This window comes from Acanthochromis polyacanthus, chromosome 7, assembly GCF_021347895.1.
Source record: "Acanthochromis polyacanthus isolate Apoly-LR-REF ecotype Palm Island chromosome 7, KAUST_Apoly_ChrSc, whole genome shotgun sequence".
Classification (NCBI taxonomy): domain Eukaryota; kingdom Metazoa; phylum Chordata; class Actinopteri; family Pomacentridae; genus Acanthochromis; species Acanthochromis polyacanthus.
In genome coordinates this window covers 38,562,466-38,586,019 of record NC_067119.1, presented here as the reverse complement: position 1 = coordinate 38,586,019, position 23,554 = coordinate 38,562,466, and the positions used below count along the sequence as shown (strand labels likewise).

Sequence of the window (23,554 nt, the reverse complement as noted above, 5' to 3'; positions counted from 1 at the left end):
CTGCTAAGACCTAAAATTGAATCCCCCTGTGACAGACTGGCAACCTGTCCAGTGTTTCCCTTGCCTTCACCCGAGTCAGCTGGGATAGACTCCAGCACCCCCCACGACCCTAGTGAGGATAAAGTGGTGTATAGAGGATGGATGGATGGATGGATGGATGATCATACTGGTGTTTCTTTTGTGTAAATCTGTGATAATGGATTTGGTGAAAGGAGGAATTACATTTTAAAGTTTTGTGATTTATTTATTCTGTTAGACAGTGCTAGCGGGCCATAAATAATACATTATAAGACCGAAGTTGCGGACCGTGATTGGCCCCCAGGCCGGACTTTGGACATGCCTGATCTAATTAAAGCTGACACCAACTTTGTTTAATTGGGGTTTCATTTCAGAATCTACTGTCACCAGGGGCAGATAGAACGTTATTTCATTCGGTCGCTTGACCACATCTAATTTTAGATTACCTAAAGTTCGAACTACTCGTAAAAGTTTTTGTGTGTCTGTGTGTGGGGTGAAACTCTGGAACAGTCTGGACTTACAACACAAGCAATGCCAAAATACTAACAGATTCAAACTGTATTATAAACATCAGATCTGGTCTAATTATACACACTGCATGCTGTAATTCACCTTGTCATTTACAGTTACTGATCAATGTGTCCCTATTGTCCCTATTGTGGTGTTGTCCATTACCATCGCTGGTATTTTGTCAATTTCCAGTATTTTGTCCATTCTAGTATCTGTCCATTTCTGCTATTAGTCCATTACCATTGCTGGTATTTGTCAATTACCATTGCTGGTATTTGTCTAATTGTTTATTGTTTTTTGTATATTATATTGTAATTGTCATTGTAACATAACGTTGTTATGATGAGTCACAGCTCATAGTGTTTCCGTAGATGAGCTTGGGGGTAGGATTTAATAAGTTTTCTTCCTCCTACTCCCTTTTCAGGCATTCTATGTAAGTTACCATATTGGAATGTTTGTTTTTTTGCGTTGTTATTGAAATCGCCTGAAATGAATGAATAAAAAAAAAAAAAAGAAAAAAGAAAAGCTCTCGAAGCGTCGGCCGGACAAAGTAAAACAATAACAGATGGTGCAATTTGTGGCCCCTGTGCCTGTGATGGACCGGCTACAGCAAACATTTCTGTTATTGTTTTACTCTGTCCGGCCGATGCTTCGAGAGCTTTTCTTCTCTTTTCTCTGAGCGCATCTTTGCAATGTGTTTCTTCTTGCGTGTTTGTGTGCTGTATCGTGACGTGACGTGATGACTTCGACGAGGCCCTAGTGTGGATTGGAAGAGTGGTACGTTCAGCGCTCGATTTAAGGCTGAGAGGTCCGGTGGCCCTAATGACATTTTTTGGGCCACCAACAAACGTTAATTTAGACATTTTTAGGAGCCAAAATCAACTTTTAGTGGCCAAAAAAATGAATCCTACTTTTTGCATCCTTTGTGCGTTAAATGTGTAATAATTTGTCTGTGTGTGTCACATGTAGATGTTTAGTGTATTTTATGTGCCCTTGGGCCTCTGTCATCCTCTGCAGCATGCCTGTTGGAACTTAACATAGCTGCATGATGAGTGGTAGTATTGCAGTGCTTGGTGCTGGGTATAGTTCTAAGTTACTGTTAAGAGTAGACCAAAATTGGAAAATGCCTCTTGTATTTGCTTCCTGCTAATTGCTTGCACTCTTTTTTCTGCACATTCCATTATTTTTTAGAAATTATATTTTATTTTTCAGCACTGCAATGCATTCTACACAATAGCCACATGGTCCTTAGCCAGGCAACCTCAGTGTAGGAGGACCTGGGCCTGTACTAAGTACTGTACAGGAGTAAGATCAAGAATTACTGGTGAGTTCTTGATCTTACTGGCTCCATCAGGAGATGCACTAACAACCAGATTATTATGAAATCAAAGACAACATAGTACTTTGTCACACTCTTGGTGACTGAGTGATCAGTAAGTGATGTAAGATGTGCGCTGCACCTGGATTAGAGAATAGAGCAGGATGGGACCAAAATTTCATCATAAATATGATCTGAGCATAAGTTTTAAACTGATTTTAAGTTTTGGAAGAAAACTACAACAAATTAGAAAGCAACAATTATTTACATTGGCCAAAAATTTGTTATTTCATGTGTTTTTTTAATATTTTTATTTCCCAATTCACTAGGCAAAATCAGATTAATGTGTGACAGAAATAGAAATAAATATTTTGATGTGAAATTTACTCTTTTATAATATGGCAAAAGTGTGATTTACATACCTTTCAACTACAGCAGCCATCAATTTTAGGTGCTTCTATTTTCACATAATTGCAACTCCCTGTTCCCAATCAGACCTGAGCTGGAGTTTGTCTGAAGGCAGCTTGTCAAGCTTGAGACTTCACTCAGTCAACTAGGCTAGTAAGTTGACCAAGCGCCGGGAATCATGGGAGGTTGATGACATCATACAAAATGGCTGCCCCCATGAAGAAAACATGATAGGCGGTTCAGCTCAGTGATTTTCGGCTAAAACTTGGATTTGGAGGTCAGTAGCCCAAATCAAAATATTTGGGCCCCTAACCAGCGTGTTTTTTGTCATTTTTGGTCGCCAAAATCGGTTTTTAGTCGCAAATGGCGACCTGACAACCGTGTAAATCGAACGCTGACATTTACTACCTCAGCATTGTTACTTTGGTTACTTCTTTGTGTAATTAGTAATTAGTGATAAAACTGTAATATATTGTAATTTTGAAGTTGTAGTGTATGTGTGTATTTGCGTTGCAGTGATTCCACTTCAGCAGTATACTGTATGTGGGTTGTTCCAAAAAGTCACAGGCCAAATTTGACTGCAAATCCAGCCCTGACTCTCACAGACAGACTCAGTTTTATCTGAAATGTTATTTTCGTTTTGACACAGTAATCAAGACTTGTTCAGAAGACAGCTGTGTTTGAGATACATTTTATACAGGAAGGGCTCGTCCGGGATTTGAACCCGGGACCTCTCGCACCCTAAGCGAGAATCATACCCCTAGACCAACGAGCCATGCATACAGCTGTTCACATCTGTAATTCTGTGCTGCTAAGACCTAAAATTGGATCTCAAAGTGGCTACGTTGTGACTTGGGGCTCCACATTTCACCTTGTCCAACAGCACCCCTGGTGGTTAAAATGTTCTTCTTGCTTTCTTCATGCTGTAGTTTAAATATCGATGTATAATTTTCTGATCTTGGCTGCTGAGACGGTGAAAAAGCTTCACCACGACAAGGTGATGGATGAGATCTGGATAAGATGCTGAAGGCTCAGGACACAGTTGGGATGTCTTGGCTGACATGTCTCTTTAAGTGTCAAGAAGAAGTCAGGGCCAATCAATTTGCTCATTTATTGTATTCAAATTGCACTGTGACTGTGGCATCAGTGCTAGAACACAGTATATGTACTTTATTTTGCAGATGTACTATACAAATAAACCGCTTTTCTGTTTTATGCCTCCAGCAATCCATGTCCATCCAGATTTGACCTTTTGAGTATAAAGTATCATGCCCTGTTTGACTCTTTTGTGACCCTGGCATTTCTGTGAGATAATGTCATTTAATTTTGTCCCCCAGTTGAGCTGAAACTGTGGTATCGTTGACAAATTTGCATTTGAACACCTGCACATTTTGGTGTTAATGTGGAATTGATTGCAGTTTGATTTCTGCAGTTATGGGACTTTAAAGCATGGGCTCGTCCGGGATTTGAACCCGGGACCTCTCGCACCCTAAGCGAGAATCATACCCCTAGACCAACGAGCCACATGTGGGCCTCTTCACAGCTGTAATTCTGTCCAGCTAAGATCTAAAACTGGACTGCTCAAACTGCCATGTGGCAAGTTGCAGTTCCACATTTCATCTAGTCCAACAGCACCCTCTGGTGGTTAAAATGCTCATCTTGCTTACCTCAGAAGCTGCAGTTTAATCGACCCTCCAGAAAAACGTGGGCAAAAATCCTTGATTATGCGGGCTAAAATCCTTGATTATGCGTGCTAAAATCCTTGATTATGCGAATAAATATGCCGGGTTTTTATGCCATTTTATGCGGGGAAATTGCGGAAAGTTGCAAAGTATGCGAATAGTTGTGAAATATGCAAAAATATGCGCGATTCACCTGCCGTCTGGCTGCGGAGGGATGTGTCCTCTAATCAGACACTGGGACTGCTGTGGAGTTACTGGACTGACAGCCTGTGCTTTGGGAGGGGGAGAAGCTCACAGCAGCACCTGCTGCTTGTTGAAAACAGTAACTGCAGAATGATCCGAGTTTTCCTGTCAGTCTCCAAAACGGCAGAAAAAGTCGCTAGATTTGTGGCTAGTCGCTTTTGACAAAAAAAAGTCGCTACGGATGAAGAAAGCTGCGTGGACTTCATTCTTGAGTACATGCGCTCTGACACCTTACTGCAGTTAGAAGATGAGGGCATGAGTCAGTTACTAATGTTAAATGATCATCTGTTGTCCATCATTGGGGGTTGTACCACAGGTGAGGTCACAAAGAGGGTAACACAGGTACAAGAAACACTCAACACCACTACTCCCACTCAGACAGAAAGGAACACTACACTCACACACACACACACGATGGTGACACACCACCCACCACCACGGTACATGTTACACAGCACACTGACAATAATATGGTGACAAACATCGCAGGACAAAATATACATCAGCTAAGGATGATGTATAGTGAATTAGGCAAGAAATTGCAACACTTCAACGATGTGAGTAGTACAGAACCTATTGAGACTGGCAGTGCAGGTGAGCCAACACCACGCTCACAGGTAGTGATGGACAGAATGGTTCCATTAAAGGAGCTTTCTTACCTGCAGCGGAGGGAATTTAAGTTACATGGGGGACAAATTGGGGACCAAAATTCTGACATAACCTACAGTAGTATCTGCAAACAGATAGATGAGGGGGTCAGGGAGGGTTTCGCAGACACAGAGGTGGTTCGAGGGGTGTTGAGGGTTATTAAGCCAGGTGTTTTCAAGGACATGCTTATTAACAAGGATGAAATCACCATCAGCGAAATCAAAGGGTTTATCAGATCCCACCTCGGTGAAAAGGCAAGCACTGAACTGTTTCAGGAATTGATGTGTGCAAGACAAAATGACCAGGAATCCCCCCAACAGTTTCTGTACCGCATGATGGGACTCAAAAAGAAAATAATTTTCCAGTCAAAGCAGGCCACTGCAGACATCCGTTATGACCCCAGAACTATTCAGGAGGTTTTCATGCACACAATCTATCAGGGCCTAGGGCAAAAAATATAGTGACGTTAGACAACAGTTGAGATCACTGCTTTCAGACAGTCAAGTCAGTGATGAGGAAATTCTAAGCAAGGTTATGAAAATAATTAGTGATGAAAATGAACACCAGCGCAGGCTAGGTCAGACATCCAGACAGAAAACTACGCATACACACAGTGTTCAGGCTGAAGGAGGAGATCGAGCTGCAGACAAGAAAACCAGCGAGGCCATACAACAACTCAGTGCACAAGTGGAGACCTTAACCAGCATGGTCGCTACATTGATGGACCAACAGATAGGAGCCTTACAAGCAACACACTCCACAGTGGTGTCATCCCAAACGCCACGACATACACAGTTGCACAGCTCCCAGTTTTCATCTCACCAAGCACCATCTTCTTCCAGCCAACCTTCTGTAAAGAGAAGAAAACCATTTGGTTGTAATAACTGTGTACAGCAAGGCTCAGAAAACTGCAATCATTGCTTTGTGTGTGGAGGCACAGGACACAGAGCAGTAGGTTGTTTGAAAAGAACCAAACAACAGGGAAATGGGAGTTGGCCTCTGCCGAGGGACAGCCAGAGGCCACACCACCACTTCAGTCCCACCCAGTAACTGTGGCAGACAAACGAAAACACCTGAGAAAGAACAAGAGGAGTACAAACATCAGCCAACCCCATCCAGATGAAACACAAACAACCCCTGAAAGCAAACCATGCACAGCTCCACTAATTGGTAGGAAAAGCCTGCTAAATTGTTTCATAAATGGTTTCGCAGTGACTGTTTTATTTGATACTGGTTCACAGGTTAGCATCATTGATAGATCCTGGAAAGAGAAATTCATCCCCAAGGAGATGGTGAGGCCACTGAATGAACTTTTAGACTCAGGAGAGAACCTTGACCTGTGTGCGGCAAATGGACAACCAATCCCATATGATGGATGGGTGGAGCTAACAGCCAACCTCCCAGGAAATAACAACCCTAATCTCACAATTCAAGTCCCCTTCCTAGTTAGTCAACTCCCTCTCCCCCAGTCCTTACTTGGAGCTAATGTCATTCAAGAGATGATTAAAAGCGAAGCGTCTGCTGCTGATGCGCATGGCATGGTAGTCAGCCTCCTCCGAAAAGCACTTGGAGGGGAAGAACAGCAGGCCAATGTCATGGTCAACTTTATTGAAGTTCAGAAAACAGCAAACTACAGTACGACCACAGTCAGAGTAGGAAGAGAAGGTGTTAGCATCCCAGCTGGTAAAACAATGCATGTGCGATGTAGAGTACCACCTACCTTTGATGTGTCCAACACTGTAGTTTTATATGAACCACCAGAAGAGAGCACCCCCTTAGAACAGCTCAGTGTTGGGGAGGGGCTGCTGGAGATTAGTAAGAGTAGATGGCCCTGTGTTAGGGTACCCATTTCCAACCACACTAAGCAGGTAATCACTATACCGAGCAGAACCCAAATCGGGTCCATCCAACATGTAGTTAAAGTACTTGAAATAGACCAACAGGAGGCGTCACCACAGGCTAGTGTAGTGAGAGCTGAGGTTCAAAATGTCGACTCGTCCAGCAGCTCCCCTGCAGACCTGTGGAAACCACCTGTTGACCTCAGTCATCTAAATGCAGAACAACAGCAGGTAGTGGAAAAAATGCTTTTTGAGGAGTCAACAGCATTTGCTCAGGATAGCAGTGACATCGGATGCATCCCATCTCTGCAGATGTCGATCACGCTCAAAGATGACATCCCTGTTCAAAAGGCTTATGTGTCAGTTCCAAAACCGCTGTACAAGGAAGTTAAAGAATACATCCAGGAGCTGCTTGTGAAAGGATGGATTGTGAAATCACAGTCACCCTATTCTGCACCCGTTGTATGTGTGAGGAAAAAGAATGGATCATTGCGTTTGTGTATTGACTACAGACTCCTCAATAAAAAGACTGTGCCTGACCGGCACCCTCTCCCTCGCATACAAGACCTGATTGATTCACTTGGGGGCTACAGCTGGTTTACGATTCTAGACCAGGGCAAAGCGTACCACCAAGGCTTCATAGCCGAGGGGTCTAGACATCTGACTGCTTTCACAACACCCTGGGGCCTGTATGAATGGGTGAGGATGCCCTTCGGGTTATCCAGTGCACCTGCAGCCTTCCAGAGAAGCATGGAGGAAATGCTTGACACACTCAGGGATGAGTGTTGTATCCCGTGTCTTGATGATGTCCTCTGCTTCTCCAAGTCTTTTGAAGAACATGTTGAAGTGCTACGTTGTGTGCTCAGAGCTCTGCAACGCCACGGTGTTAAACTGAGACCTGAAAAATGTGAGCTGTTCCGCAAGGAAGTCAGGTATGTGAGCCGTCTAGTGTCGGCAGAAGGGGTGAGAACTGACCCTAAAGATCTGGAGGCAGTACAAGCACTGAAAGAGAAAACCCTACAGACAGTTGGGGATGTCAGGAGACTGTTAGGTTTCCTAAGCTATTACAGAGCTTATGTGCAAGATTTTTCATGTATAGCAAGACCTCTGTATGAGCTTCTCCAAATAAAGTCTAGTTTGTCCCAATCAACACCAACAAAAGGGAAGACTAAGGGTCCACAACTGCCCTCACGTGCCCAAGTTGAGTGGAACAGTGAGCATCAGAAGGTCCTAACCATTCTAACCAACCCGCCAGTGTTAGCATACCCAAACTTCGATCTCCCTTTCATTCTCCATACTGATGCCTCCCAACAAGGCCTGGGAGCGGTTCTTTACCAGCACCAAGATGGCAGAATGAGGGTTATCAGGTATGGGTCCCGCACATTAACACCAGCCGAGCGGAGTTACCATCTTCACAGTGGCAAGCTTGAGTTTTTAGCTTTAAAATGGGCAGTATGTGAAAAATTTAGGGATTACCTATTTTATGCTCCCCATTTCATTGTCTACACTGACAATAACCCTCTTACTTATGTCATGAGTACTGCAAAGCTTAATGCTGTAGGCCATCGCTGGGTGGGGCAGCTTGCAGACTTCAACTTTGAAATAAGGTACAAGCCAGGCAAATAGAATGTTGATGCAGACACCCTTTCTCGTTGCCCCCTTGACATTAACATCTATATGGGTCTGTGTTCAGAGAGATTGTCAGAAGAGGCAGTGTGTGCTGTTTGGGAGGGTAGCAGAGCAGCCCAGCAGGGGGAAGTAGCATGGGTGGCAGCCCTTAACATGGCATCCCAACCAAATACTCACAGAATACCTTTCCCAGTACTTGATCAAAATGAACTGGCAAATGAGCAGCGCAAGGATCCTAGGCCGTGGATTTCAACAGTAGTGAAATCAAAAGTCTCAAAGAGAAGAACAAAGAATTGACCGAGGAAATAAAACAACTTAAGGCTTCTAATAATGAGCTAACAGATAAACTCCGTCGGGTTGAGAAAAAGGCTGGAGAATCGGAGGAATACAAAAGACGGTGGAACCTGCGTCTAAATGGGCTGAAAGAAGAAAAGGATGAAGACACTCGGAAGAGAGTCGCCGACATCATCATCAAAATTTTGCCACATTGGTATGACAAGTTGGATCTGGTTTTGGATATTGTACACCGTCTCAGACCTACGAGTGATGGCCGCCCCAGACAAGTGATTATGCAGTTTTCGCTGCGAACCCACAGGGAGGAACTCTGTAATATATTGTAATTTTCAAAATAGTTTTGAAGTTGTAGTGTATATTTGCGTTGCAGTGATTCCACTTCAGCAGTATACTGTATATGGGTTGTTCCAGAAAGTCACAGGCCAAATTTGACTCCTAATCCAGCCCTGACTCTCACACATTTTGACTCTGGCAGACACTCAGTTTTATCTGAAATGTTATTTTCGTTTTGGCACGGTAATCAAGACTTGTTCAGAAGACAGCTGTGTTTGAGATATGTTTTATACAGGAAGGGCTCGTCCGGGATTTGAACCCGGGACCTCTCGCACCCTAAGCGAGAATCATACCCCTAGACCAACGAGCCACACATACAGCTGTTCACATCTGTAATTCTGTGCTGCTAAGACCTAAAATTGGATCTCAAAGTGGCTACATTGTGACTTGGGGCTCCACATTTCACCTTGTCCAACAGCACCCCTGGTGGTTAAAATGTTCTTCTTGCTTTCTTCATGCTGCAGTTTAAATATCGATGTACAATTTTCTGATCTTGGCTGCTGAGACGGTGAAAAAGCTTCACCACGACAAGGTGGTGGATGAGATCTGGATAAGATGCTGAAGGCTCAGGACACAGTTGGGATGTCTTGGCTGACATGTCTCTGTAAGTGTCAAGAAGAAGTCAGGGACAATCAATTTGCTCATTTATTGTATTCAAATTGCACCGTGACTGTGGCATCAGTGCTAGAACACAGTATATGTACTTTATTCTACAGATGTACTGTACAAGTAAACTGCTTTTCTGTTTTATGCCTCCAGCAATCCATGTCCATCCAGATTTGACCTTTTGAGTATAAAGTGCCATGACCTGTTTGACTCTTTTGTGACCCCTGGCATTTCTGTGAGATAATGTCATTTAATTTTGTCCCCCAACTGAGCTGAATCTGTGGTATCGTTGACAAATTTATATTTGAAGGCCTGCACGTTTTGGTATTAATGTGGAATTGATTGTAGTTTGATTTCTGCAGTTATGAGAGTTTAAAGCAAGGGCTCGTCCGGGATTTGAACCTGGGACCTCTCGCACCCTAAGCGAGAATCATACCCCTAGACCAACGAGCCACATGTGGGCCTCTTCACAGCTGTAATTCTGTCCAGCTAAGATCTAAAACTGGACTGCTCAAACTGCCATGTGGCAAGTTGCAGTTCCACATTTCATCTAGTCCAACAGCACCCTCTGGTGGTTAAAATGTTCATCTTGCTTACCTCAGAAGCTGCAGTTTAATCGACCCTCCAGAAAAACGTGGGCAAAAATCCTTGATTATGCGGGCTAAAATCCTTGATTATGCGAATAAATATGCCGGGTTTTTATGCCATTTTATGCGGGGAAATTGCGGAAAGTTGCAAAGTATGCGAATAGTTGTGAAATATGCAAAAATATGCGCGATTCACCTGCCGTCTGGCTGCGGAGGGATGTGTCCTCTAATCAGACACTGGGACTGCTGTGGAGTTACTGGACTGACAGCCTGTGCTTTGGGAGGGGGAGGAGCTCACAGCAGCACCTGCTGCTTGTTGAAAACAGTAACTGCAGAATGATCCGAGGTTTCCTGTCAGTCTCCAAAACGGCAGAAAAAGTCGCTAGATTTGTGGCTAGTCGCTTTTGACAAAAAAAAGTCGCGAGGATGCTTTGGAAAGTCACTAGATTTAGCGAGAAAGTCACAAAGTTGGCAACACTGGTGCCACGGTTCGCATCAGCTTGTGCTTCTAGTGTGTGTGTGTGTGAATGCACGAACTGATGACGTCAGGCCGGGCGTCACATAAAAACTCACTCACAACTCCATTTATATCGGTTATAGTTTTCTCATTTTTTGCGAAAATTGTGAAATCAAGCGGGACCCGCATATTTCTCTTTTTTTACGTGAAAATGTGAGATTCTTGCGGGAATTATGCGCTGTTTTGCGGGGATTATGCGGCCTTTTGGGAAATAATTGACCCCCGCATAATCAGTGGCATTTTGGTGATTAATGCGGGAAGTCATGCGATTGCATGATCGCGTTTTTCTGGAGGGTCTAGTTTAAACTGGTTTAGTCTGAACCTAATATTGCAGTCTATTAAGTGGAATAAAGGAAAATCAATAGGATGGTAAAAAGAACTAAACAGTTGACAGAATAAAACAGTCTTTCCAGTTCCTGTCAGAACTTTGCAGAGGTGAAGTATATGAATAAATAGTGTAACATCTGTAGATCAGTTGACTTCTTCATCTCAGTTTGCAGTGTTTCCATGAAGACTATCATTATTGTGCTGTTTCCTTATGACTTTTATAATAAGAAAGTGGAATTGTCGTCTCTCTGTTCTATGTTTCTCAGCTGGTCAAGCTGCAGATTCAATCCATTTTTGTCCATTACTTCTGGAAATGTTGGATATAAAATGTTGCGGCTTCATCATTTTTGTCATAATTACTGGATAAATTCAAACTTAGGTTTCGAGTACAACTCTGCTTCTGTCTAATTAAACTTGACTTGTTAGTGAGTTTGAGGACATTTTATGGTCAAATTAATCCTGAACACCAAAGTAATGACATTCAGAGTAACTGTATGGTGAGCTAGGGTGTTTGTGAGGGCAAAATACAAAAAATTTAAAGTTAAGGAAATCTTTGCCTTGAAGAAGTTCTTGAGTTTCTTTTTTTGTAAATGAATCCTGATCCTAGTGGTGGTACGAAGTATGATGTAAGCGAGTTATTGGTGTCAGCTTAGGTCATTCATATCATATCTGATGTGACCTTTCACCCTGTGGAGTAAGAACGGGGCTCATCCGGGACATTTGAACCCAGGACCTCTCGCACCCAAAGTGAGAATCAAACCCCTAGAAGAGTGTTTTTCAACTTTTTTTGAGCCATGGCACATTTTTTACATTGGAAAAATCTTGTGGCACACCACTAACCAAAAATGTTACAAAATGACACTCTGTACAGTATATTTAATTACAATATAATTTCTCAATTTGTTTATACTCACTCAGTGTGAAACCTGGGCCTGTTTAGATGAACACAAAGCCAATATCCTGGCAGGATTAGAAGAAAGACACACACGAAGCTCTTCTTCAACAGCTCTCAGTCTCTCTCTGTTTTTAGTTTTTATAGCAGTTAGGCTTGAAAAGCTCAGCTCACACAGATATGTTGTGGAAAATGGGAGCAATGTCAGAACAGCTTTGTTGGCCAGAATGGGGAACTCCTTGGCAGCAGTCATGTCCTTTCCAACAACTGACGCTGAGCTGTATGGGTCCCTAACCCAGTCAAAGCATTCAGTGGAGGCTATATTCAGTGGAGAAATAAAATGACAACCACTGCTGCACTGTGTGAGGTAATAGGTAAACATTTGAAAACTCTTGAGGAGAAGTACTTTGCCATTTCTCTGTGAGTGAGAACATCTCCAGGTTGGCACGTTGCACATGTTGTTGCCAGAGGTGCACCTTTAAAAGGACTCCATTTACTTTATCTGTGCTTGTTAGCAGGTTTTCATTTCAGCCCTGCATCCTTATGTTCAGTTCATTCAGATGATGAAATATATCAGTCAGGTGTGCCAGCTTTGCGCACCACTTATCACTTGCAAACAGATTTGAGTAATCAGCAGGGGCGGCTGGTCAATAGAGGGCGCTAGGGCGCCGCCCCCTCTGTCTCACATCATGTAGAGTCACAGCCCTTCCTTTAGTAAAACGTTTTTAAAATAACATTTACATGTATATCCTATGTTTTTAACAAGCAAAATGGATAATAGAGCCTGTAGAGAGTTACTAAAATGTATAATTTGTAATAAAAAGTCAGATTAGAAACGTCATATCCGGCCGGGGCCCACTAATCTTTCCCCATTGACTCTCGTTATAGGATGACGGGAGGGGGCGGAACATGGCGGAGAGAGCGTTAGTGCTGTAAAACCTGGGAGTAGTAAACCCTGAAAAAAAACGGACTCAGAAGAGATTAACTCGCAAACTGGCATAAACTCGACAGGTAAAGCATGAAACTGTCCAGCGTTCTAAAAACTTTGCCAGAAAGTTTGAAGAAACAAAGGCCTGCCAAGTTAAACAACGCCTAGCATAATGGCTAACAACAAAGGTAATGGCGCTAAAGCTTCCAGAGCGCTAATATCTCATGATTATGCTATCAATCAAGAGCCCATGGAGACTAATATCAAGGGAACCAAGAATGCCTTAACATCGTCAGCTAAAGCTCCGGTGCCTCTTAAAAAACCAAAAGGGCAGGAAGAGACCACCACAAGTCCCGAGACAAACATCATACTAGCCACAGTTGAAAATCTGAGAGAATCGTTTGAGGAGGTAAAAATCGACTTGAAGCAAAACACACTCGCCATCGCAAACCTGGTGAAGGCCGTGGATTTCAACAGTAGTGAAATCAAAAGTCTCAAAGAGAAGAACAAAGAATTGACCGAGGAAATAAAACAACTTAAGGCTTCTAATAATGAGCTAACAGATAAACTCCGTCGGGTTGAGAAAAAGGCTGGAGAATCGGAGGAATACAAAAGACGGTGGAACCTGCGTCTAAATGGGCTGAAAGAAGAAAAGGATGAAGACACTCGGAAGAGAGTCGCCGACATCATCATCAAAATTTTGCCACATTGGTATGATAAGTTGGATCTGGTTTTGGATATTGTACACCGTCTCAGACCTACGAGTGATGGCCGCCCCAGACAAGTGATTATGCAGTTTTCGCTGCGAACCCACAGGGAGGAACTCTGTAATATATTGTAATTTTCAAAATAGTTTTGAAGTTGTCGTGTATATTTGCGTTGCAGTGATTCCACTTCAGCAGTATACTGTATGTGGGTTGTTCCAGAAAGTCACAGGCCAAAATTGACTCCTAATCCAGCCCTGACTCTCACACATTTTGACTCTGGCAGACAGACTCAGTTTTATGTGAAATGTTATTTTTGTTTTGACACGGTAATCAAGACTTGTTCAGAAGACAGCTGTGTTTGAGATATGTTTTATACAGGAAGGGCTCGTCCGGGATTTGAACCCGGGACCTCTCGCACCCTAAGCGAGAATCATACCCCTAGACCAACGAGCCACACATACAGCTGTTCACATCTGTAATTCTGTGCTGCTAAGACCTAAAATTGGATCTCAAAGTGGCTACATTGTGACTTGGGGCTCCACATTTCACCTTGTCCAACAGCACCCCTGGTGGTTAAAATGTTCTTCTTGCTTTCTTCATGCTGCAGTTTAAATATCGATGTACAATTTTCTGATCTTGGCTGCTGAGACGGTGAAAAAGCTTCACCACGACAAGGTGGTGGATGAGATCTGGATAAGATGCTGAAGGCTCAGGACACAGTTGGGATGTCTTGGCTGACATGTCTCTGTAAGTGTCAAGAAGAAGTCAGGGACAATCAATTTGCTCATTTATTGTATTCAAATTGCACCGTGACTGTGGCATCAGTGCTAGAACACAGTATATGTACTTTATTCTACAGATGTACTGTACAAGTAAACTGCTTTTCTGTTTTATGCCTCCAGCAATCCATGTCCATCCAGATTTGACCTTTTGAGTATAAAGTGCCATGACCTGTTTGACTCTTTTGTGACCCCTGGCATTTCTGTGAGATAATGTCATTTAATTTTGTCCCCCAACTGAGCTGAATCTGTGGTATCGTTGACAAATTTATATTTGAAGGCCTGCACGTTTTGGTATTAATGTGGAATTGATTGTAGTTTGATTTCTGCAGTTATGAGAGTTTAAAGCAAGGGCTCGTCCGGGATTTGAACCCAGGACCTCTCGCACCCTAAGCGAGAATCATACCCCTAGACCAACGAGCCACATGTGGGCCTCTTCACAGCTGTAATTCTGTCCAGCTAAGATCTAAAACTGGACTGCTCAAACTGCCATGTGGCAAGTTGCAGTTCCACATTTCATCTAGTCCAACAGCACCCTCTGGTGGTTAAAATGTTCATCTTGCTTACCTCAGAAGCTGCAGTTTAATCGACCCTCCAGAAAAACGTGGGCAAAAATCCTTGATTATGCGGGCTAAAATCCTTGATTATGCGAATAAATATGCCGGGTTTTTATGCCATTTTATGCGGGGAAATTGCGGAAAGTTGCAAAGTATGCGAATAGTTGTGAAATATGCAAAAATATGCGCGATTCACCTGCCGTCTGGCTGCGGAGGGATGTGTCCTCTAATCAGACACTGGGACTGCTGTGGAGTTACTGGACTGACAGCCTGTGCTTTGGGAGGGGGAGGAGCTCACAGCAGCACCTGCTGCTTGTTGAAAACAGTAACTGCAGAATGATCCGAGTTTTCCTGTCAGTCTCCAAAACGGCAGAAAAAGTCGCTAGATTTGTGGCTAGTCGCTTTTGACAAAAAAAAGTCGCGAGGATGCTTTGGAAAGTCACTAGATTTAGCGAGAAAGTCACAAAGTTGGCAACACTGGTGCCACGGTTCGCATCAGCTTGTGCTTCTAGTGTGTGTGTGTGTGAATGCACGAACTGATGACGTCAGGCCGGGCGTCACATAAAAACTCACTCACAACTCCATTTATATCGGTTATAGTTTTCTCATTTTTTGCGAAAATTGTGAAATCAAGCGGGACCCGCATATTTCTCTTTTTTACGTGAAAATGTGAGATTCTTGCGGGAATTATGCGCTGTTTTGCGGGGATTATGCGGCCTTTTGGGAAATAATTGACCCCCGCATAATCAGTGGCATTTTGGTGATTAATGCGGGAAGTCATGCGATTGCATGATCGCGTTTTTCTGGAGGGTCTAGTTTAAACTGGTTTAGTCTGAACCTAATATTGCAGTCTATTAAGTGGAATAAAGGAAAATCAATAGGATGGTAAAAAGAACTAAACAGTTGACAGAATAAAACAGTCTTTCCAGTTCCTGTCAGAACTTTGCAGAGGTGAAGTATATGAATAAATAGTGTAACATCTGTAGATCAGTTGACTTCTTCATCTCAGTTTGCAGTGTTTCCATGAAGACTATCATTATTGTGCTGTTTCCTTATGACTTTTATAATAAGAAAGTGGAATTGTCGTCTCTCTGTTCTATGTTTCTCAGCTGGTCAAGCTGCAGATTCAATCCATTTTTGTCCATTACTTCTGGAAATGTTGGATATAAAATGTTGCGGCTTCATCATTTTTGTCATAATTACTGGATAAATTCAAACTTAGGTTTCGAGTACAACTCTGCTTCTGTCTAATTAAACTTGACTTGTTAGTGAGTTTGAGGACATTTTATGGTCAAATTAATCCTGAACACCAAAGTAATGACATTCAGAGTAACTGTATGGTGAGCTAGGGTGTTTGTGAGGGCAAAATACAAAAAATTTAAAGTTAAGGAAATCTTTGCCTTGAAGAAGTTCTTGAGTTTCTTTTTTTGTAAATGAATCCTGATCCTAGTGGTGGTACGAAGTATGATGTAAGCGAGTTATTGGTGTCAGCTTAGGTCATTCATATCATATCTGATGTGACCTTTCACCCTGTGGAGTAAGAACGGGGCTCATCCGGGACATTTGAACCCAGGACCTCTCGCACCCAAAGTGAGAATCAAACCCCTAGAAGAGTGTTTTTCAACTTTTTTTGAGCCATGGCACATTTTTTACATTGGAAAAATCTTGTGGCACACCACTAACCAAAAATGTTACAAAATGACACTCTGTACAGTATATTTAATTACAATATAATTTCTCAATTTGTTTATACTCACTCAGTGTGAAACCTGGGCCTGTTTAGATGAACACAAAGCCAATATCCTGGCAGGATTAGAAGAAAGACACACACGAAGCTCTTCTTCAACAGCTCTCAGTCTCTCTCTGTTTTTAGTTTTTATAGCAGTTAGGCTTGAAAAGCTCAGCTCACATAGATATGTTGTGGAAAATGGGAGCAATGTCAGAACAGCTTTGTTGGCCAGAATGGGGAACTCCTTGGCAGCAGTCATGTCCTTTCCAACAACTGACGCTGAGCTGTATGGGTCCCTAACCCAGTCAAAGCATTCAGTGGAGGCTATATTCAGTGGAGAAATAAAATGACAACCACTGCTGCACTGTGTGAGGTAATAGGTAAACATTTGAAAACTCTTGAGGAGAAGTACTTTGCCATTTCTCTGTGAGTGAGAACATCTCCAGGTTGGCACGTTGCACATGTTGTTGCCAGAGGTGCACCTTTAAAAGGACTCCATTTACTTTATCTGTGCTTGTTAGCAGGTTTTCATTTCAGCCCTGCATCCTTATGTTCAGTTCATTCAGATGATGAAATATATCAGTCAGGTGTGCCAGCTTTGCGCACCACTTATCACTTGCAAACAGATTTGAGTAATCAGCAGGGGCGGCTGGTCAATAGAGGGCGCTAGGGCGCCGCCCCCTCTGTCTCACATCATGTAGAGTCACAGCCCTTCCTTTAGTAAAACGTTTTTAAAATAACATTTACATGTATATCCTATGTTTTTAACAAGCAAAATGGATAATAGAGCCTGTAGAGAGTTACTAAAATGTATAATTTGTAATAAAAAGTCAGATTAGAAACGTCATATCCGGCCGGGGCCCACTAATCTTTCCCCATTGACTCTCGTTATAGGATGACGGGAGGGGGCGGAACATGGCGGAGAGAGCGTTAGTGCTGTAAAACCTGGGAGTAGTAAACCCTGAAAAAAAACGGACTCAGAAGAGATTAACTCGCAAACTGACATAAACTCGACAGGTAAAGCATGAAACTGTCCAGCGTTCTAAAAACTTTGCCAGAAAGTTTGAAGAAACAAAGGCCTGCCAAGTTAAACAACGCCTAGCATAATGGCTAACAACAAAGGTAATGGCGCTAAAGCTTCCAGAGCGCTAATATCTCATGATTATGCTATCAATCAAGAGCCCATGGAGACTAATATCAAGGGAACCAAGAATGCCTTAACATCGTCAGCTAAAGCTCCGGTGCCTCTTAAAAAACCAAAAGGGCAGGAAGAGACCACCACAAGTCCCGAGACAAACATCATACTAGCCACAGTTGAAAATCTGAGAGAATCGTTTGAGGAGGTAAAAATCGACTTGAAGCAAAACACACTCGCCATCGCAAACCTGGTGAAGGCCGTGGATTTCAACAGTAGTGAAATCAAAAGTCTCAAAGAGAAGAACAAAGAATTGACCGAGGAAATAAAACAACTTAAGGCTTCTAATAATGAGCTAACAGATAAACTCCGTCGGGTTGAGAAAAAGGCTGGAGAATCGGAGGAATACAAAAGACGGTGGAACCTGCGTCTAAATGGGCTGAAAGAAGAAAAGGATGAAGACACTCAGAAGAGAGTCGCCGACATCATCATCAAAATTTTGCCACATTGGTATGATAAGTTGGATCTGGTTTTGGATATTGTACACCGTCTCAGACCTACGAGTGATGGCCGCCCCAGACAAGTGATTATGCAGTTTTCGCTGCGAACCCACAGGGAGGAACTCTGGCGCGCCACCAAGAATCACCCAGTGTGCAGAGAGCTCGGAATCAAGTTTGCGGAGGATCTAACCAAGGAGGAAAGAGAAGCGCGCCTTGCTGTGTGGCCTAAGATGAAACGTGCACGGGAAGCTGGTGAAAAGGCGGTGTACAGAGGACGTTACGGTTACATCAATGGACAGAGAGTGTCTGCTTAGTTTCAACTAGAAACGGACTGAAAATCCCTAAATGTAAGTTATAGTGTTTCATGTTGCACTCAGGGTTTGGCTACCTGCTATGTTCTTATTCTCTAAGGTAACATACTTATATATACCATCTCATAAGTGGTTATTCCTTCTGTTTGTTTATTGTTAGTGTTATATGTTCTGTTTGAAAAGTGATTTATCTTTAATATCCATCAATGCAAGGGGTTTAAGAGATATTACCAAAAGGAAAAGTTTTTTCTTATTTTGTAAAGGGAAAAATGCAAACATAATATTACTGCAAGAAACTCATTCGAAACCTGAGGACAACACATTTTGGTCTAAACAATGGGGTGATGGAGCCTATTTTTGTCATGGCACTTCAAGGTCAGCAAGGGTTGCTGTGTTACTAAAGAACTTTCAGGGTCAAGTAGTCTCTCAATATAAAGATGAACATGGTCATTGGTTAACACTAATTATTGGCATAGACAATATTAAACTTATCTTGACAAACACATATGGATACAATACTATAAATCAAAACCGGTTATTGTTAGAAGAAATTGCCCTTCAGCTTGGTCACCTCAAGCTAACACACTCAACTAACAATGTGATAATAGGAGGTGACATGAACCTTGCTCCAGATGAATTCTTTGATAAATGGCCATCAAAGTATACAGAAAGTCATCCAAATGCTGTCCTAAGTAACTTTTGCAATGAACAAAATCTAGTGGATGCGTGGCGCCTTGTTAATCCCAGTATAATTAAATTTACATGGTTCAACACAAATTATAAATCTAGAATTGACCACTGGTTGGTAGCAAATGATTTATTATCTTATGAAATTAGTTCTGACATTTCTGTCGCACCTCTAACAGATCATAGTCTCATTTATTTAAAATTGAAACCTCAAAACAAAAATCAGGGAACATCAAAATATTGGAAATTTAACTCCAGTCTTTTAAATAATGATACTTACTGTGAAGGCATAAGATCCATTCTCTCAGAGGTAATGGCTTTAGAAGAACTTATATCCCATGTTAGTAAATGGGAATTCTTTAAATATAAAGTGAGACAATACTCCATTTCCTTTGGCAAAAAAATTGCAAAAGAACGTCAAGAGAAGGAACTCAATCTGGTACAACAGCTTAATTTATATTGTAACAAACTTAATCCTTCTGAAGAAGAAAAGCAGAAAATACACACTCTCCAATCAAAATTAGATGAAATGTATATTCAAAAGGCTAAAGGAGCATTTGTTAGGTCAAGGGCTAAATGGATAGAGGAGGGAGAAAAAAACACTGCATACTTCTGTAACTTAGAAAAAAGAAGACAACGAAATGCAATAAAATCCTTGATAATAAATAATATGGAAACAACAGATGACAACTTAATTTCAACAGAAATATTTAAATTTTACAGTAAATTATATTCTTCCAAATTTTCAGAACAGAAATGCAACGCCTTTCTGAATAGTATTAAATCTCATATTCCTAAAACTGATGATAACTTTAAACAAACTTGTGATGATAACATAACAACAACAGAGCTTGATAAAGCGATTAAAACCTTATCGCTTAACAAGTGCCCAGGTCCAGATGGACTTACAGGTAACTTTTATCGTCACTTTTGGGATGACATAAAGGAATTATTGTTTTGTGTCTTCTCAGATATCTTTGAAACTTGCTGTCTCCCACCCACAATGTCCCATGGAGTTATCATCTCTATCCCTAAGGCAGATAAAGACCAGAGATTTATTGAAAACAGAAGACCAATTACGCTTAGAAATACAGATTATAAACTTCTCACACACATTTTCAAAATGCGTCTTGAATCTGGTATTGAAAACATTGTTGCAGATACTCAGTCTGTTTTTTTAAAGAGGTCAATTCATAACAATATTAGATTGGTAATGGATCTAGTTGAATATAGAGATCTAATAAATGATGATGCATTCATCTTTTTTTTAGATTTCTACAAAGCCTTTGACTCTGTGGAACACAGGTTTATTTTCTCAGTTTTAGAACAGCTTGGATTCTGAGTTAAATTTACAAACTTAATCAGAGGGTTGTATCAGAATGTCAGCAGCTCTGTTTTATTACCAAAAGGAACCACTCCCAGATTCAATATCTCTGTTGGTATACCCCAGGGTTGTCCAATTTCACCATACCTTTTTATTTTGGTAAGTGAAATGTTAGCAATTCACCTAAAACACTGTGAAGATCTCAAGAAATTGGACATCTTTGGCACAGAATTAATAATAACTCAATTAGCAGATGATACTACGCTATTTCTTAAAGATAATAAACAAGTTCCAATTGCTATTGAAAAAATAAAATTGTTCTCGGAGGCCTCTGGCTTGACTTTGAATTTTAAAAAATGTGAACTTCTTGCAATCCATGACACCCCCTTAAAGGAAATTTGCAATGTTCCCATTAAAACGGAAATCAAATATCTGGGTACATATATATCGAAAGACCAAAACTCCAACCTCACAATGAATTTTGACAATAAACTTAAAGATTGTAAATCAAAATTGAATTTATGGCTTCAGAGGGGTCTCTCGATATTAGGGCGCATTTACCTAACAAAAATGGAAAGTTTATCAAGAATTATATATCCAAGTTGTAGTATTGCAGTCTCAAATAACTTAATTTAAAAAATTAATACTATGAACCTTAACTTCATCTGGAGAAACAGACCTCATTATCTTAGAAAAGATCAAATGGTTAAAGAAATAAAAGATGGTGGCCTGAAGGTCATTGATTTTGATTGCCTTAATGGAGCACTTAAAATTAATTGGTTAAAATCTTTGCTCAATAACTATAATGTGTTTTGGTATTGTGTCCCAAATTTTATATTTAACAAATTAGGGGGGCTAAAAATATTACTCTTATCGGATTTTACTATAAATAAACTACCCATTAAATTATCAGAGTTCCATAAACAGGTATTATTATATTGGAAACTACTTTATGTACACAATTACTCCCCACACTCCACTATAATATGGAACAACAGATATATATTGTACAAAAGTAAGTCACTATTTTATAAAGAATGGATGAACAAGAATATATGGTCTATTGTACACTTGATGAACACTAATGGTGATATGCTAACTTACGAACAATTCTGTATCAAACATAACTTTAATCCTCCTGAATACGAATTCAAAAGACTTATTAAAGCATTGCCAAAAGAATTTATTTTTCTAACCAAAAACATAGTTGAACATCATCCCATCAATCCACTAAGGGGTACTGTTGCAATTCAAGGTGTTTGCCTTACTGTCAAGAAAAGCACAGACCAATTCATAAGACATTGTCTAACCAACAGTCTATTCCCTGATATAACGAATAAGAATGACATAAGGAATAAATATGATAAAACGTCTATTGACAAACTAAGAACAATGTATTTAAAACTTCCAATTCCACCAAAAGTTAAAGAAACACACTTTAAAATTATGAATTGTATTTACCCTGCCAAAGAATTATTAAGGAAATGTTTTAATATAGATGATAATACATGTGCTTTTTGTGAAAACAATGTAGAAACCATAGACCATATTTTTTTTTTGAATGTATCAAAACCCAAATATTTTGGAAATGCATGCAAGACTGGACTCATGGACATTTGGGAGACTCAAGACCAATATCAAGAGACATTGTAACCTTTGGAACTCTTCTGGAAAACAAGAAACAAGAACTACGTTATAATTTGATCCTCTGTCTAGCAAAATTTTTATACATAAGAAAAGACTCCTTAAAACACCCCCCATTTTTAAAGTATTCATAACAGAATTTGAGAACTATTTAAAAGCCCTAAAATATATGAATAGATATGAAAATGTTTATGACCTATTGTATGAACTCAACACTGATGTGTAACTCCCTTGTCTGTTTGCACTTGTTTTTGTTTTGTTTGTTGAATTGAGTGTATAACACTTTTTTTTTGTTATTTGCATTGAAACAACCGAAATAAATTAAAAAAAAAAAAAACTCTCGTTATAACTTTGACATGCGCAGTTCGTTCCTGTTCAATACAAGAGATAGCAGACCGCGGGGCGCAGGATGACCGCGCCCTGCTGAGCGATCAGAGCGATCAGAGGGAGACAGTCTGTGTCTCTGATTGTTTTACACACCACCATCCATGGGGTGGCAGCAGAGAGCGAGCAGAGAACACAGATGTGGAGGTGCTGGCTTTAATCTCTAAAATGTGAGGATTTACTTTTTTGTCATTTAATAATGTAAATATAAATGTTAGTTGACACAAGTGGCACTTTAGACTGAAAGCCTGTTGATTTTCATATGTTCTGAAATCTGAGGAATTACTGTTTTTCTTTATTTTCATTGTAAATATTTAATGTTAGTTGACAGAAGCACTTTGGGCTCAAAGCCTAAGATAAGATAAGATAGGTTTAATTTGTCACATGCACAGTTATACATAGTATAATGCCTAATGGTTTCAGTATTTTTTTTTTCAGGTAAAGTAACACATTTTTATTGCTTTGATCTTAAATATGCAGATTTGCTGTTTTCTCATTGTCATGTAAGGTTGTTAATATAAAAGTTAGCTCACAGAGGCACTGTCTGCTTTAAGCCTTATAGTTAGATTTTTTAACAAAATGTCCAATGTTTGTTGGTTTCACAGGTATGGATTTGTTTTTGTTTATCTGAGTATGTAAATATAAATATGTTGTTCCAAAGATTTTGCTGGACAGAAGAAGCACTTGGCACTCTTTGAAGCTGGAAAAATGAATTGTTTCTTTTTTTTAACTTTTGAAGTAAAAAATAGATTTGCATATTTATACATTCTTAATTTGTTTAATTATAGAAAAGGAGATTTTAAGGGTTTGTGTACCAATTACACCTTATCTGGAGCAAATCATATCAAACACTGGAGAGATAAATTCAAATTCACTAGCTGGTAACATTTACGTGCATTTAATTGTCTATTTGACTGAGCAGTAGTGCTTAGGTGTACCCTCCTAGTGGTGCATAGTAATAGCACATCAAATGGCTGTGAACATAATTTGCATAAATTCTTCTATTCTGGTGTTGCCGA

The 23,554-nt window shown here is 40.7% G+C and overlaps 6 non-coding genes across 6 annotated transcripts; all 6 read right to left on the bottom strand.

The window, feature by feature from the left end:
- Nucleotides 1-2,957: 2,957 nt before the first annotated feature.
- On the bottom strand, nt 2,958-3,029 carry trnap-agg (transfer RNA proline (anticodon AGG)). Its single transcript has one exon. It is a non-coding gene; the product is annotated as a tRNA-Pro (tRNA).
- A 676-nt stretch (nt 3,030-3,705) lies between these two features.
- trnap-agg (transfer RNA proline (anticodon AGG)) lies at nt 3,706-3,777 on the bottom strand. The gene has a single exon. It is a non-coding gene; the product is annotated as a tRNA-Pro (tRNA).
- A 5,382-nt stretch (nt 3,778-9,159) lies between these two features.
- trnap-agg (transfer RNA proline (anticodon AGG)) lies at nt 9,160-9,231 on the bottom strand. Its single transcript has one exon. It is a non-coding gene; the product is annotated as a tRNA-Pro (tRNA).
- A 677-nt stretch (nt 9,232-9,908) lies between these two features.
- On the bottom strand, nt 9,909-9,980 carry trnap-agg (transfer RNA proline (anticodon AGG)). The gene has a single exon. It is a non-coding gene; the product is annotated as a tRNA-Pro (tRNA).
- Nucleotides 9,981-13,866: 3,886 nt separating this feature from the next.
- trnap-agg (transfer RNA proline (anticodon AGG)) lies at nt 13,867-13,938 on the bottom strand. The gene has a single exon. It is a non-coding gene; the product is annotated as a tRNA-Pro (tRNA).
- A 677-nt stretch (nt 13,939-14,615) lies between these two features.
- trnap-agg (transfer RNA proline (anticodon AGG)) lies at nt 14,616-14,687 on the bottom strand. The gene has a single exon. It is a non-coding gene; the product is annotated as a tRNA-Pro (tRNA).
- Nucleotides 14,688-23,554: the final 8,867 nt, after the last annotated feature.